The sequence below is a fragment of the Copadichromis virginalis genome, linkage group LG10, assembly GCF_057382275.1.
Source record: "Copadichromis virginalis isolate Kocher_CV1m ecotype Utaka linkage group LG10, C_Virginalis_male_GT1.1, whole genome shotgun sequence".
NCBI lineage: Eukaryota > Metazoa > Chordata > Actinopteri > Cichliformes > Cichlidae > Copadichromis > Copadichromis virginalis.
This window is the reverse complement of record NC_140627.1, coordinates 33,987,156-34,001,791: the sequence shown is the minus strand read 5'-3', so window position 1 is coordinate 34,001,791 and position 14,636 is coordinate 33,987,156.

Genomic DNA, 14,636 nt, shown 5'->3' with positions numbered 1-14,636 from the left:
AGACAGAGACGATGATTTTATCACAGATTTATCATCAGAATCAAAGCTGGAGTCTCTGTAACTCTGAGAGTCTGTGGGCAGTGATGCTGTCAGACTGTCGGTCAGTCTATGAACATTCGCTGCACGTTACTGCACAATCAGCTTAAATCAGCCTGATCAGTGTAAAGCTTTAAACAGAGCATGCCGATCATTCATCAGTCACAGTAATGAAAATTGTGTTTCACAGTTGGATCTTGGAGATGATGTAAATATCTGAGTGAAGATGAGGCTGAAATCACTCGTAAACTGAACAAAATAATAAATAAATAAATAAATAAATAAAGGTGCCAACTGGAACCAAAAGTGGTTCTTTAGACTGATGCCATAGAAGAACCTTTTTTGGTGCCACAAAGAACCTTTCAAACAATGGTTCTTTGAAGAACCATTTCTTTCAGTGGTTCATTGAAAAACCATTAAAGGTGCCCCAAAGAACCATCAAGAAATGGTTCTTTGGGGCACCTTTAATGGTTTTTCAATGAACCTTTTTTAAAATGGTTCTTTAAAAAACCATTTTAAATCTTTCAAAATAAAATGCATCATAAATTGAATTTCAGTAGGGTAAAATAAATACGAGCACATAGACATATATTAATGGTTTATTGTCATTTTGTAGTTACCAAAAGACAAAAAGGCATTTTAACCCTCAGCACAGCATCACTACTAATACATGTCACATTAGTGTTTTAAACAGTAATACCGTATTTCCCGGACTACAGAGCGCACCTGAATATTAGCCGCACAAGCTAAAATCAGGGGAAAATCCTGTTTTGTACATACATTAGCAGCACCTGACTAAAAGCCGCAGGCGTTTCAATGTTGACTTATCATATGTAAGAGAATATGCACAAATCGAATTGTCAGGAAAGAGATGGCTGTTTGGAGACACACCCCTTTTATTATTATTTTGAAAAACAAGTTATGGGTACATATTTGCATAACTTTTTAGGTATATGTACAAGTAGTGGTAATTACAAGTACAAAACATGTGCTGTGCTTCATAAATGAGTAACAAATGTAGTACATAACAGTAACCTACAGCACACCAGAAAAATAGATTCGGACTACCTTTTAGGCTCAGGTGCAGTGACACGGCTTTAACAAGAAGAAAAGTCAGTCATTCACCATCTTTCTCTTCTTCCTGCGCACTAAAACCACCAAAGTCCTCTTCTCCAGTGTCGGACACGAACAGGCTCAGGATGGCTTCGTCATCCACTCTCAGCTCCTTTCCTTCGTTGTCACTTTCAAAACCAAAGAAATCCTCGTTGTCAGTGTCAGAGTCGAACACCCTCAGAAAGGCCGTGGCGGTGTCCTCCTCTCCATCATGCAGCATTCAGCCCTTCGAAATCCGTTGGTGATCGTGGATGTTTTCACACTTTTCCACGCTGTCAGAATCCACTGGTGGAGTTGGGCATAACTTGCTGAAGGTGTAGCGCTACTTTGAAGTTTGTTTTTCGCGCTACTTGTACGGCACTATGTTGCCTGGCGGATGGACATGTGACCAACATACCACTCTTGAACCCCGATACTGTGTGTCTGATCACATGCCCTTCCGCCAGGCAACGTAGTGCCGTACAACAGCGGAACAAACAAAACAAATCGTCTTACGATATGACAAAAATCATGGACAATCCATAGAAAAGCCGCACCTGACTAAAAGCCGCAGGGTTCAAAGCTGGTGCAAAAAGTAGCGGCTTATAGCCCGACAATTACGGTAATTAAATATATTTGCTATACTATAAATAAATATATATAAATACTATATCTACAGATAACACAACAATACATGTATTGTTTAATTAATAAAACATCAGAAAGTGATAAAACACATTAGAAATAGCTTCATAACAGACCATTAAATCAACACATTTTCATCAGCAGATGTTTGCATGTTCAGTAAAAATATTTCAACAACAAGTTTATGATTAAAATGATCAATGAACTTCAGCCTTACGCTATGTAAGGTAAGTTTCATGTTGGACTCATGGTCCTTTGTTAGTCCAGTTTAGGACAATGTCTCTGACGTATGTATCATATCAAATATATGTCATATCAAAACAAGCCCACACCTGCAGTTGTTTCAGTTTTTCACAGGTGTTTCCTGTCAGCTGGTCAACCTCTCAGGCGGACATCCATATCAGCCAACCAAACGACAAGCTCCTCCCTTTGTGCTTCAAATCCCTCCCACTCTGAGACAAGGAGCTGAAAGAGAGAGAAAAGAGTCAATTATAAAGAAGAGAGAAAAGTGAAACCCTCCTCAGAAGGTCTGACTCGCATACCTGCAGTTGACCTGTGATGGACTCCAGTTTGGCGTTCACGTCATCCCTCATCGATGCCAACAGCCGAGTCTGCAGGGTGCCCTGGAAGAGCCGAGTTAATGTTCGACTCCTCCTGGTCAGGCTCTCCAGCTGGATGAGCCGAGGTCTCCCCTCTCGCCGCCGCCTCTTAACACAGAAACACAAATTGCATCTGAAGCAGGAGGTGCAGATTTTTTTTCCTATTCTTTTCTAAATCCAGGCTAGATCACGTGGAGGTATTTGGAAAACTTTTTTGGCCAGCGGACGACTGTTGTCTCGCAGAAAGTCAAATCGAATGTATGCGATACACAATCAATTCACAAGAACACATTATAAAAAACAATGCTATATTGTGCTATATGCTATATTTGCTAATATATATAATAATCTCAAAAGTAATGCCTTGAAGCAGAAAATAGTAATACTTTATTAAAATTTAAAACAGAACAGTGTTTGGATGTGTGCATTGTGTCTACTGTTTGTTAACTCACCACATTCATAAATGTCTTAATAATAAATTCCATATTCTGTCACCACATTATTTGTGATCAGTGGGTTTGCGGGGTTAGGGGTGTTGGGGTTAGGGTCTTTAGGCTTTGGCCCCCACCCCTGCCACCAGTATATTTTTAAGTATTTCTAACTTTTATTTGAATATTCAGTTTCCTACCATCTGCTCTTGAAGGGTAATCACCAGGTAACCCACCTCCCCCTTCGCACACACATGCACACAAACAAAACACACAGTATAATTCACAGCCTCATTATAGTGAATAAATATTTATGCCATTTACACCATCAAACTTAGACAGCTAAGGATGAAGAACCTTTTGTTCTTTAAAGAACCATTTGTAATAGCTGAAGAACCATCCACAAAATAAAAAGGTTCGATGACGTATGATGGTTCTTTAAAGAACCATGAAGACATCTGAAGAACCATTTAAGAACCATCGTTTTTCTGAGAGTGGGACCAGAGTCACTAAGAAAACAATTGGTAACACGCTACGCCGTGAAGGACTGAAATCCTGCAGTGCCTGCAAGGTCCATCTGCACATGTACAGGCCTGTCTGAACTCGCCATGTTTGGAGGAGGAATGCTACCTATGACTGCAAGAACACCATCCCCACCGTCAACAAGGAAACATTATGCATTGGGGGTGTTTTTCTGCCAAGGGGACAGGACAGCTGCACTGCATCAAAGAGGAATTGATGGGGGCCATGTATCGTCAAATCGTGGGTGAGAACCTCCTTCCCTCAGTCAGAGCATTGAAAATGGGTCGTGGGTGTGTATTCAAGCACGACAATGATCCAAAACACACGGCCAACACAATAAAGTATTGGCTCAAGAAGAAGCATGTTCATTTATTTATTTTTCTGGCAGACTTACAAAATCATCAGGGGTTCAAATCATGTTTCCCTTACTGTATATTTATTGAAAACAAAACACCCTGACAATGTTTGGGGACCAAGTGGGAAATGTTATATATTTGGATCAGTCAGTGTCAGTCTGAATAGATTTGTACTTTATTCAACAACCAGATTTTCACATGCTCATTTTCAGTTTTTCAGTTTGTTAAGTAATGCAGTCTAAGAAGCCTGCTTCCTCAATCATTCACCAGCACCTGTAGGTGTGATCCTGTGGCTCTGCACTGTGTGAGGTGGCTGATGAGGATACCAACGCTCATGGTAGCTTTAGCAGAATGCGTGTGTGGCGTGGGTGTGGTCCTTGGCCAGCTGCAGAGGAGGCGTGACGCAGTGAGCTCCCGGGGCGGCGCAGGGGCGGGGTGAACAGGTGTGCTGGGATCTGACAGTGATTGTGTCTCTTTATATGTTGGCAGTGACAGACGGAGACGGAGGTGACAGCAGAGAAAGAGAGCGCGGAGTATATGTGTCCACGTACAACCCCGAGTTCAATAAAAAGTTCTGCACTGTCAAAGTCGCTCCGGCTGGTATTTCTTGGGTCCACCGTTACAGCGAGTTTATTCATTTAAATTTTTACAGTTACAGAAGCATATTTATGGTTCATTGTATCCCTTTGTTGTTGGACGTAGCGTTTTGCGTTTTGGGATGATTAGGAGTTTCTAGTTTGCATTTTTGATAATCTTGTATTTTGGTCATTTATTCTGTATAGTTATTTCACCTTCTGGTTATGGTGTTATGCTTTCCTGGTGCTTATTATTCAATGTCTTTACTTCCCTGACTGCTTTTGTTAACAGATGGATTAATCCTGTTGTATTTCCATTCCTTTGCTCTGTCTTGTTTACCTTTTTGTCTTCTGTGGCTTGTGTGTCCTGAGCCCAAATCTGCACTGTCTACACTGCCATCACATTTCACATGACCAGCAGATTCCACGCAGCCCGTGCCATGTTATAAAAAGCTCGAGTTAGGAGATGACGCTTATACAGCACATGTCTGGGGACAGTATGGAGAAAGTGAAAGAGCAGATCAAAGACCTACAGAAGGCCAATGAAGGTAGAGTATGATGCCAGGTGAGGGACGTACCAGCAACAGGAAGCCTCCTTCAGGTTAAATTATTTCCAGAACAGAAATGAGAAACGAACACTATTCATGGTGATGTTTTTGTTTGTTTATTTATTTATTGACAATTATTTTTAATATTACTTCTTCTCTATTTAATGTCACTTCTCAGCTATGTTGATGTCAGGCTGATGTTCCAGATGTTCTAACAGCTGATTTTCCATTTAAGAAAAACAAATGTCCCACAGGTATTTTTACTGCACCAGTGAGAGGAGCCTACCACTTTGACTGTGTTGTACAAGAGTGGAAAGAAGATTTTCATTGCATATGAACACCTGCGATCTGGGGCTGGAAGTTCCTCTAAGTTTGCCTCACTACTTCTGGAGGTTGGAGATCAGGTGTTTTTGCGTCTCATTGCTGACACAAGAGTGTTATCATATTAAAGAAAGATGCCCAACGGATTTACTTTCCATCATAAAAACCATCAGACTACCTTCAGTGGTCATCTGCTTTTCACCATGTGAGAGGTGTGACAGCTGCAACACGTCCTGTTTAGGTTGTTTGGAGCTTTGCATTTTCTATGAATAAAACAGGAAGTAAATCAGTCTGGGATGTTGGAATGACTTGTTTTATTTGGTCATTTTAATTTTCTACTTCTCCTCTGATAACACTCAGTCAGAGCATAATACCCACACAGGTAATGATCTTTTTATGGATGCTGCACAAACATTTCATTATGTGTAGACTTGTTTTACAAAGTTGAACTGTGGACAGATGCTATCAGGGAAAGTTTGATGAATACAAAGTGGAATTGGTCAGTTTACATTTGTTGTTCAATAAAGCTTTATGAAACTGAAGTGGCATTTGGTTCACACGAGACAGTCTGAAGAATTAAAAAGTATTATTTCTGTAAAATTGCAGTAGCTGACTGACATACCAACAGCTGTGTGATCAAGACCTGTGGCAGCACATCACTGTGCTAAGGTGAATTTCAGGTTCCTACAAAATGAGCTAGAGCATCATCAAAATCCACATACAGTAAATATAGTGATAACAGAAGCCCCTATGGTGCCAGCAAGAGAGCATCGAGGTCATATTCATCAAACTAACAGTTGGTTTTAAACCGCACGATAAAATTTCATTGTGAATCTGAAGCTCGAGAACAGTTCAATTTAATTCAATTCAATTATATTCATATAGCGCCAAATCACAACAAGAGTCGCCTCAAAGCGCTTCATAGATACAGAGAAAAGCCCAACAATCATATGACCCCCTATGAGCAGCACTTTGGCGACAGTGGGAAGGAAAAACTGATTTGAGCTGATTGTTGGAATTTGGTGCTCTGTAAATAAAACTGAATTGAATTGCATTCATGTTCTGCTGTCAATATGTTGATATTTCTTTTGAATTATGAATTATTCATTGGTGCCTGGCTTCATTTGCATCTGTTCCAGGTTTTCCAGATGACAAACGTTCGGCTTCTTCCAGCTCTCAGACCTCTCTCCAGTTCTTTAGTCTGCATTTCATTGGAACTTCAGCAGAGTGAGAAGAGGGAACCGTGAGACAGAGAGCTCAGTTTGTATTCGCAATGTGTGTGTGTTATGAACACCACTGAACTATAACTTTATTAGTATTGTCATACATGAACAACAGGTGACCCCAGTTTCAGGAAAACACTGGAGATCACATCATAAATTAACAATAAAGCAACAACAACATATAAGCGTGTGGGACAGCAGGAGGCTGAAAAACTCCTAAGTTGACTTCTATAACTAGCCTTGTGAGGGCGCTACTGGCAACATGTTTTAATAGGTTACAGAGATACCTGAAGGTGCTTTTGTCATACGACACACGGCAGCTGCAGTCCTGACCCACTGAAACTAATCAAGTGAATCATTAGAAGTTGACGTAATCACACTTTTCTGAAACATTTAATAGAATGTAAGCAGAGGTGGAAAGCATTCTCAGACGGGCGATTATAATGTTCACAGGGAGGTGTGGGTCACACATCAGTGTGGTGCACACATGTGGTCTCAATTACCCCGTCTGAGATTCCTGAAACACTTCCCAGACGGAGGGAAAAGGACAGAAAGTTTGTGAGCAAAGCTTGAAGAAGTCCTCGTTGTGTGTGATGTCCTTGTTGTTCTGGACTAAAGTTTCTGAGGCTACGTCCACACTAATGCGTTTTCCTTTGAGGTTGCAGGTTGAATCGTCTTGTGTTTCACGCATGCGCAGGACTGGAACGTAAGTGTTTGAATGTGGATGTGCAACTCTGTGAAAACGACTGAAAATGCTAGTGTGGACGTGGAGTTTTCAAATCTATCCGAGCTAGTGTGGACGTAGCCTTAAAGCTGCAGGATGCTGAGGAGAAACACTGACATGACTCCATCAGCTCAGTTCACAACATTTTAAATGCAGTAAGGTAAATGAGTACATTTGTACTTTAATGAAATGCTGATAATTACTCTGCAGTCCAGACTCACCAGCCAACACCTCTGAGTGTCCATCAGAGGGCGACAAACACTCAGTGATATCCGCCAGAGGCAGCAGAGGAACTTCAGCTCACATGTGGTGTAACAGCAAAGCGCACACGATCACTTTCAATGCAGCTGCAGACGGTCTAATTGTAATCTGATTACATATCATGTTGAAATTCAGATTGGTGTCAAACAACATTTTAAATGTTTACATTCTGAGCCTCAATATTTTTCTACTGAAAATCAGCTAAATCAGTCTCAGTGGGTGGACCCAGAACCAGATCCCCTGAAGGAATCCGAGGCTCTGTAACAGGGCAGTTCCCAGATGGATCAAGGATTCACACTGGATCCGGTTTAGCGTGACTCATTTTCCAGATTACCCCGGATAAACCCCCGTATCATAGCTGCTGATTTTGTCCACAGTCTAAAATTAAACTGAAATATCTCAAATCTATCTGTCCAACACACAGACAGCTCTATAGTTCAATGTTTATTTTAACATGTTTGCTTTTACTTAAGTCTTGAAAAAAATTCTGCTTCTTTCTTCCATCAGTGTGAAACGGTCACTATCATTGGCCTGGTGTGTCCGTATCAGTGAAGACTGAGATTAGATTAAAGATGAAATCAGATTTATCTTCTAAATCTTACTAATTGTTTCCATAATGGCAGAAATAACAGAGTGCGATAAAAAAAAGAAGATGACCTTTTTGCAGTTCATCATTTCTCCCCTCCTAGTATCACGAGCATATTCATATTCCTCAATCCAGTGGATTAAAATGGACGTTCTGGCCTTTACTTATCTGTTGCCATGGTGAGTCATGCTCTTCTGATGATGGCTAATTGTCAAACTAACTCTGACCGAACTAAAAACACTGACTTGGCGATCTCGGATATAATAAACTTGAGTTTGTGAACCTGCTTCCTGGAGCAGAGCCCTGATTATTCTGTCAGTTTGCTTCATTTTGAAATGATTGTCTGTCCTTTTGTGTGTATTTAACTCTCAATTGTCATTTTTTCCAAATGTAAAATTAAAAGAATTTAATGTTTTTCAATGATATTTTCTGTAAATTGAAAGTAAAAATTCAGCACAAGACAGAAGTAACCAGAGTCCTTCATGAGACTGATGAATGAAGCGATTGCATAAACGAAGGCTGTGACAGAGAACGACGTCGGATTAATGTTACATACTGTTTACTCAGGAAGTCAAAGGGAGCCGACGCGTTACAACATCAGCGTGAGAACAGAACAGGCGCTTTGGCAAAGCACACGGCAGGTGGATGTACCCACAAGCTGATTGCAGGCGAGGGTTCAGGTCTGCTGACACCTGGGATCTAGATAGATATCAGATAATGTGGGAAAAGACGTGGCAGTGAAATTAATTTGTGTTGTTAAAACATGTTGGACACGAAGATCCAACATGGTTTTTTTTTTGGTAAATCCTGATATCCTAAAAAGTTTTTTTTATGATAGAAACCTTGAATTTTGTTGTCCTTCTCCATCTGACAAACAGTCTTTGGGAGTCTTTGCAGCCTTTGAACCCATCTGTCACTTTCTGTGAATTTAAGCTGTCGCTCGTGTTTTGGTTCAAAGACCTCATGGAAGAATTCAGGAGGAAACGACACCTGACAGGAAATCTGCTGAAGAAGGAGGTTGGAGGTCATGTTTATACTCGAGTGAAAGCTGCCATGCTTTTTTTATTGCTAAGGGACAAAAGTTCAGATGGAGGGGTAGATTGTCTTTTCTACAACCAGGAAGCTGCAGCTGTGACATTCCCGATACTGGCATAAAACTATAATAAGCAGCTGTGCCTCCTGTCTCGACCCCTTCTTCCTTTAAAAGGCTCCGTTTATTCCAAAAAGTGGGAATGCTCAACTATAAGTTAAGTATATAAATAAATAATCAGAAAAAAGTCAAAACAACTGGAGAAAAGCAAAGGTACTCATGGTGAAGGTAGCAGAGCATCCCAGGATTAGAAGAACCCAAAGATCCGATAGAGACAGAGAAATACTGAACCCAAAAGTAAAACAAACAGTATTAAAATGCTACGAAGTCCCCGATCAGTGAAAATGAAAATAAAAGCCTTTAAAATAGTTTCATTTAAAAACAAAAAAGTTAGATTTCACATGAACAAACTGAAAATGAAAAAGGTATTAAGATTTTAAATTCAAATTTAATTTGACCCCAAAACAAAAGAAAAAAAAATCAACTGCCGAATAAATTCTTTACAAATCCTACCATGTGGATTCATGGATTTTTTTTTCACATTCTGTCTCTCACAGTTGAAGTGTACCTCTGGTGCAAATTACTGACCTCTGTCATCATTTTAAGTGGGGGAACTTGCACAATCGGTGGCTGACTAAATACTTTTTTGCCCCACTGTAACAACCTGTTGTGTAAAGAATATAAGGAGGTTCACATAACACAAATCAAAAATGCTGATCCAGCAGTTTGAAATCATCACTGTTCAAAAAGTTTGTATTTCTTTTTTTAGCGTGTGGTGAGCACGTTCTGCTGAGCCTTCATGAATGTCTACGATATGAACCGTGGTTCAAATTACAATTTGCTTTCTCAAAATCTACAAAAGCAACAGAGCCCAGATGAAGATGGAGTTTTTTGGAGCTGTCGGTGCAGTTTTGTGGTGGTGCTTTAGCTCTGACAGCACAATGTCTGTAGGAGAAAGCTCACTTCCTCCTCTGTGTCACAACATCATGATGAAACAGACCTTTAGCCTGAAAAACTGTTTCCTTTTTGTACAGCGCTACAATGTAAGAGGATGAAAGCATGCTGCATCAGTTTAAAAGACAAAAGAGTCACTCTTTAGGTTTGGCATCGTGGCTCTGTTCTGGGACCCGTCTGTGCTCTAACTCATCATTAGGAGTGAGAACGTGTTGGTCTGTGCTTCACATCTAAGCCTAGAGCAATAAGACGAGCAGCGAGACCCCCCACAGGCCAGGCCCACCACATTTCTACTTTACTGATGATATTCATGGAGATTAAGCAGGAGAGATGTTCTCCTCTTGTTTTTCATACTTCCCACACAGAACTGGGGCCCACAGACTGACTTTGAGTTTTTACATTTGAAAGAGTTGAGATGTTACCAGTTAGTCGGCGCTATAAAAAAAAACATATATTTTGCTATTGATGTAAAGGATGTCTCATCAGATCTGTGATGGCTCTGCAACTTCATTAGCATTAGAAAAATACTACCTACTAACAAAACTAGCTAATAATGATGACGTGTGTTTAGTTCAGTGACAGCATGGAAGGAGGAGCTAGGGTAGAGGGGGGTTGCAAAGGGGCTTGCAGATGTAAAAAAGCTGAAGAAGTTTAAATATGGAGGAGATTTTATACTGCTGCTGAGGTCTATCAGCTGAAACACTACAGAAGACTGTTAACATATGAATACAGCCTGGACTTCACTGTTGGGCTTTTTCTCCTTCTTTGGTTTCTTTTCTTGAGCTCACTGTTGGTCACACAGATGAAACTTGGATGGATTTTTTCAACATGCTTTTTTCTGGTGCTGAACCAAGTTTGCCTTTGAAAGTATGAATCACATTGCACTTCCTGGAGAGCCCTACATTGAAATGGGAGCTATCACAGAGCTTTGATTGTTCCTGTTTCCAGGAGTATGTCTGTGTAGGTTCTCAGGTATCCAGGTCATAGTAACCTAAGGAACTTGGAAAGGAAAGCGACTGAAACTTAATTTTCTTGAAGACGTTTCATCTGAGAAGCGTCTTCAGTTCTAAGATGAAATGGTGGAGAGTCCCAGATATTAAAGCCTGGTGGGAGTTGCCACTTAAAATGGTTGTTGATCCACCATTGATCATAGAATAGAATAGGATAGAATAGCCCTTTATTGTTATTGTACATGTACAACACAATTATGCGTGCCCCAGGCAAACTCTGCAGGAGTAAAAAGCAGAATATAAATAATAAAGACATCAGGAATAAATTGCAAAAAGAAGAGAGATGTACAGTCAAGACGAATACATACAAAACAAGAGAAATGCACACAATGGAGAACAAAGTGTTTGGAAGCAGTGCAAAAAGACCTGAGTTCAGAGTCAGTGTGTGAGTGGCCTGAGTGACAAGGGTTACTCAGACCATGGCTCAGATAGTGTGGGACCTGATTGATCTGCGGTGCTGTCCAGAGGGCAGCGGCTCAAACGAGTGGCGGCCGAGGTGCGAGGGGTCACCTGCGATGGCCCTGGTTCACCTGAGACAGGAGGATCTGGCGATGGCCTTCAGGGGTGGCAGAGGGCAGCCATTGAATTTTTAGGTGGTGTTAATGACCCTCTGCCCGGCCTTACTGTTCTCAGTCATGGCCCCTGAGTACCAAAACCCATGCAGGAGGAGCACGCTCTTCACTGAGGAGCTGTAGAAGGCCAGCAGCAGTTCCTGGTCCAGGTTCTTCTTCCTCAGAGGTCTGGGCATTCCTCGCTGCACTGTACAGCAGACACCACATTGTTAAGTTTGTGTTTAGGAGTTTTGTCTTTGGGATGAACCAGTTTTTGTCTGAGTGTGTGGCTGGATCTAAAGTACACTGTGATGTTGTGCTTGGAGAAGACTCTCCTGGGTTTGTCTGACAAACTTGCTGCATAAGGGATAACAGTGTTGTTCACTTTGTCCTTCTTTTTTGCTGCTCTTTGTCTCGTTGTGTTTTTGTGGTTTTCTTGCTTATTCATGTTTCTTTTCTTATTTTTCTCTTATGGGATATTTTCGCCCGTTTAGCCATTTTCGATCTCCTTTTGTTGAATTTGTATCGTGTTGTTCTGGCTTTGCATCTCTTTCTTAATGTTTTTTTTTCAGGTTTATATGTTTTTCTGTGGTCGGGTGACTCACCAGCTATGTTCAGGCCAAACTGTTGGAGGCATTTTAGATAAACTTAGAAACATGCCGCAGAGTCTGCATTTCTTCTCTGTTGTTTTTGGACTTTTTGTATATTTTTAGTATCTTTTCTTGGTTTTCTTCATGAATTTCTTCACAGCTGTTTTTAGTCATTTCTCACGTCTCAGTTAGTGTTCATGTTTCTTTGAGTTTATTGACATTTCGATGTGAAATATTTACCCTGTATTGTGAATTGCTGCACTGAAGTGTGATGCCGCATGCTACGCCTTTGCACATACCTGTTGTGTGTTGAAGTAGGAGCAGCACACATGTTTGAGCCTGCAGCAGATACACCATCAGTGCTCCAACTGTCACAGACGTTCAGCCAATGACATCTTAAAGCTTCTGCCTGAACTTGCCTGTTTGTGCAGGTGGTCCGACCTCAAAGCTGGAATGTTTTATGAAAACTTGATGAGGAGCTCGATAAATCTGTCAGTTGGAAAGAATGCCTGTTTAGGCTTCAGGAAATTTGGTCACAGTTTGACAGATCTGCTAATGTGTGTGTGCGCGCGAGCGACATTTTTGTTTTAATCTGAATTTCAGATCACCTCCTGTGTTTAATGGTGGCATCTGTGGTGCAGTGATCTGGATCCAAACACTGAAAATGCTGAAAGCATTAATGTGAAATGTTTTAACCGAGTTTTCATATATACATTACATATAGATACCACATTTAGTTTGATTTTCTTTTCTCTATAACACTGTCTTCATGTCTTCAACATATTTTTTTTAATATGGAAGAAGCTGAGTGCGGGTATTTTACTTCTTTTCTATGAATCTAAAAAAATAAAAGGTGGCACTAATATTAAGATCCTCTGTTTAATTTACTGAAATTATGCTGTTACTCCCAATGCTGTCACATATAAAATATAATGAAAACTACAGTTATTCACAAATATTTCTAACAAACGAGCTACATAAAAAATCCCCAAGGTGTTAGGACATTAAAAACAAAAAAATCAATAAATTTTGAAACTTTAAAGTGGATTTAAAAATGGAAGAAACAAAAACAAATCAAAAGTAAATGCTCAGAAAAACCGAGTTGCTTTTTATTTGCCAATTTATCTTTTACACAAAAAGCAGTAAACAATGTACACATGTGCACAAATCACATGTGGAAAAATAAACACAATAAACACACTTCAACATTAAATGTGTCAATTAGTTTTATTTAAAAACATACAAAAAAAATTATGAATTTTGATGATATTTTATGATATGTTGTCCATCACATTTCGATTAGTGCTTTAGTGATACTGCTCCACTTTATTCTAAAATGTTATATATTTCATATATTTTTTATAAAGCTGGTGTCCTTTATTCACTGTTCAATTGGATATAAATATTTACAGAACAGCGTTTCGAGTATGAAAGGTTATCATACAAACACTTAAACATTCAGCACAATATAATTTTATCAAACTTGTAGAAAACAGTTTATAAAAAAGTGACAAAACACTGAAGACATCTCGCTGGATTAAATTCATCCAAACTCGGAAAATGTCCACGGGATCTGTTTGTGCCGGAAGAATTAAGTTCATGAATTCACATTTTCATATAAAAAGAGTGTTGTGGTGCCTTTTTGTACTTTCTGTTTGTTTGCCATCCTTCTCTCTTTTTTAGTTTCCCTTCTTTAATCTCTTTGAAGTCTTTTCGTGACTCCAGAATCCTGTCACAGTGTTCTGGTAAAGTTGTAGTTCCCCCATATAGAAAACCTTTTCTGCTCAATATAGCTCCATATTTTTTTTCTTGAGCTCCACTAGAGTAGCATTGCATGGTTCACAGTTGGCAATAATTGTTATTTACCTCATCCTGGGCTCTGGTTCAGCCCTCAGTCCACCCTCTGTCTGAAACAAGCTGGCCTAGCTGCTTTCTCTCTTCAAGATCACAGCATAAATACATTCACTGTACACAGGGATGTTTCTCTTTTATTTCATTTCCAGTGAAAATGATGGTACACTAAAAATATTCAGTGATGAAAGCTGTTGGCTTCCTCATTAGTGTGATGTTGAAATAAGAATTCTTTTGACACATTTAAATGTGAAAGTAAAAGTGAAAATGAGATTTAAAGGAATCTGTGCTGGATGTAATTTAACTGATATACAGGAAATGATATAATGACCACATTTTTCACACCTGAAACTTGTTCCTATAGTGATGCTTTTGCAGATGTATTATCTTTAAGACCACAATCACATTGATCTGTCAGAGGTAACAACTGTATTCCAATTGTGTGCACGATTCACAGTTCAAAATAAACTTTCGTTGTCTCATACTCGGTTGTCGTGCAGCCACCTTACTGAGCTGTTTTAGCTCCTCCCCCTTTAAGACAGCTTCAACTGCTCCTTGTAAACAGAAAGTTTGACTAGCAGGTAGGCGGAGCTTAAGTGCCTGAGATGACCATGTTAGGGATATCGCCTAATGGCGATGTCACACAGATCCAAGAGTAGAAAAAACTGTAATAA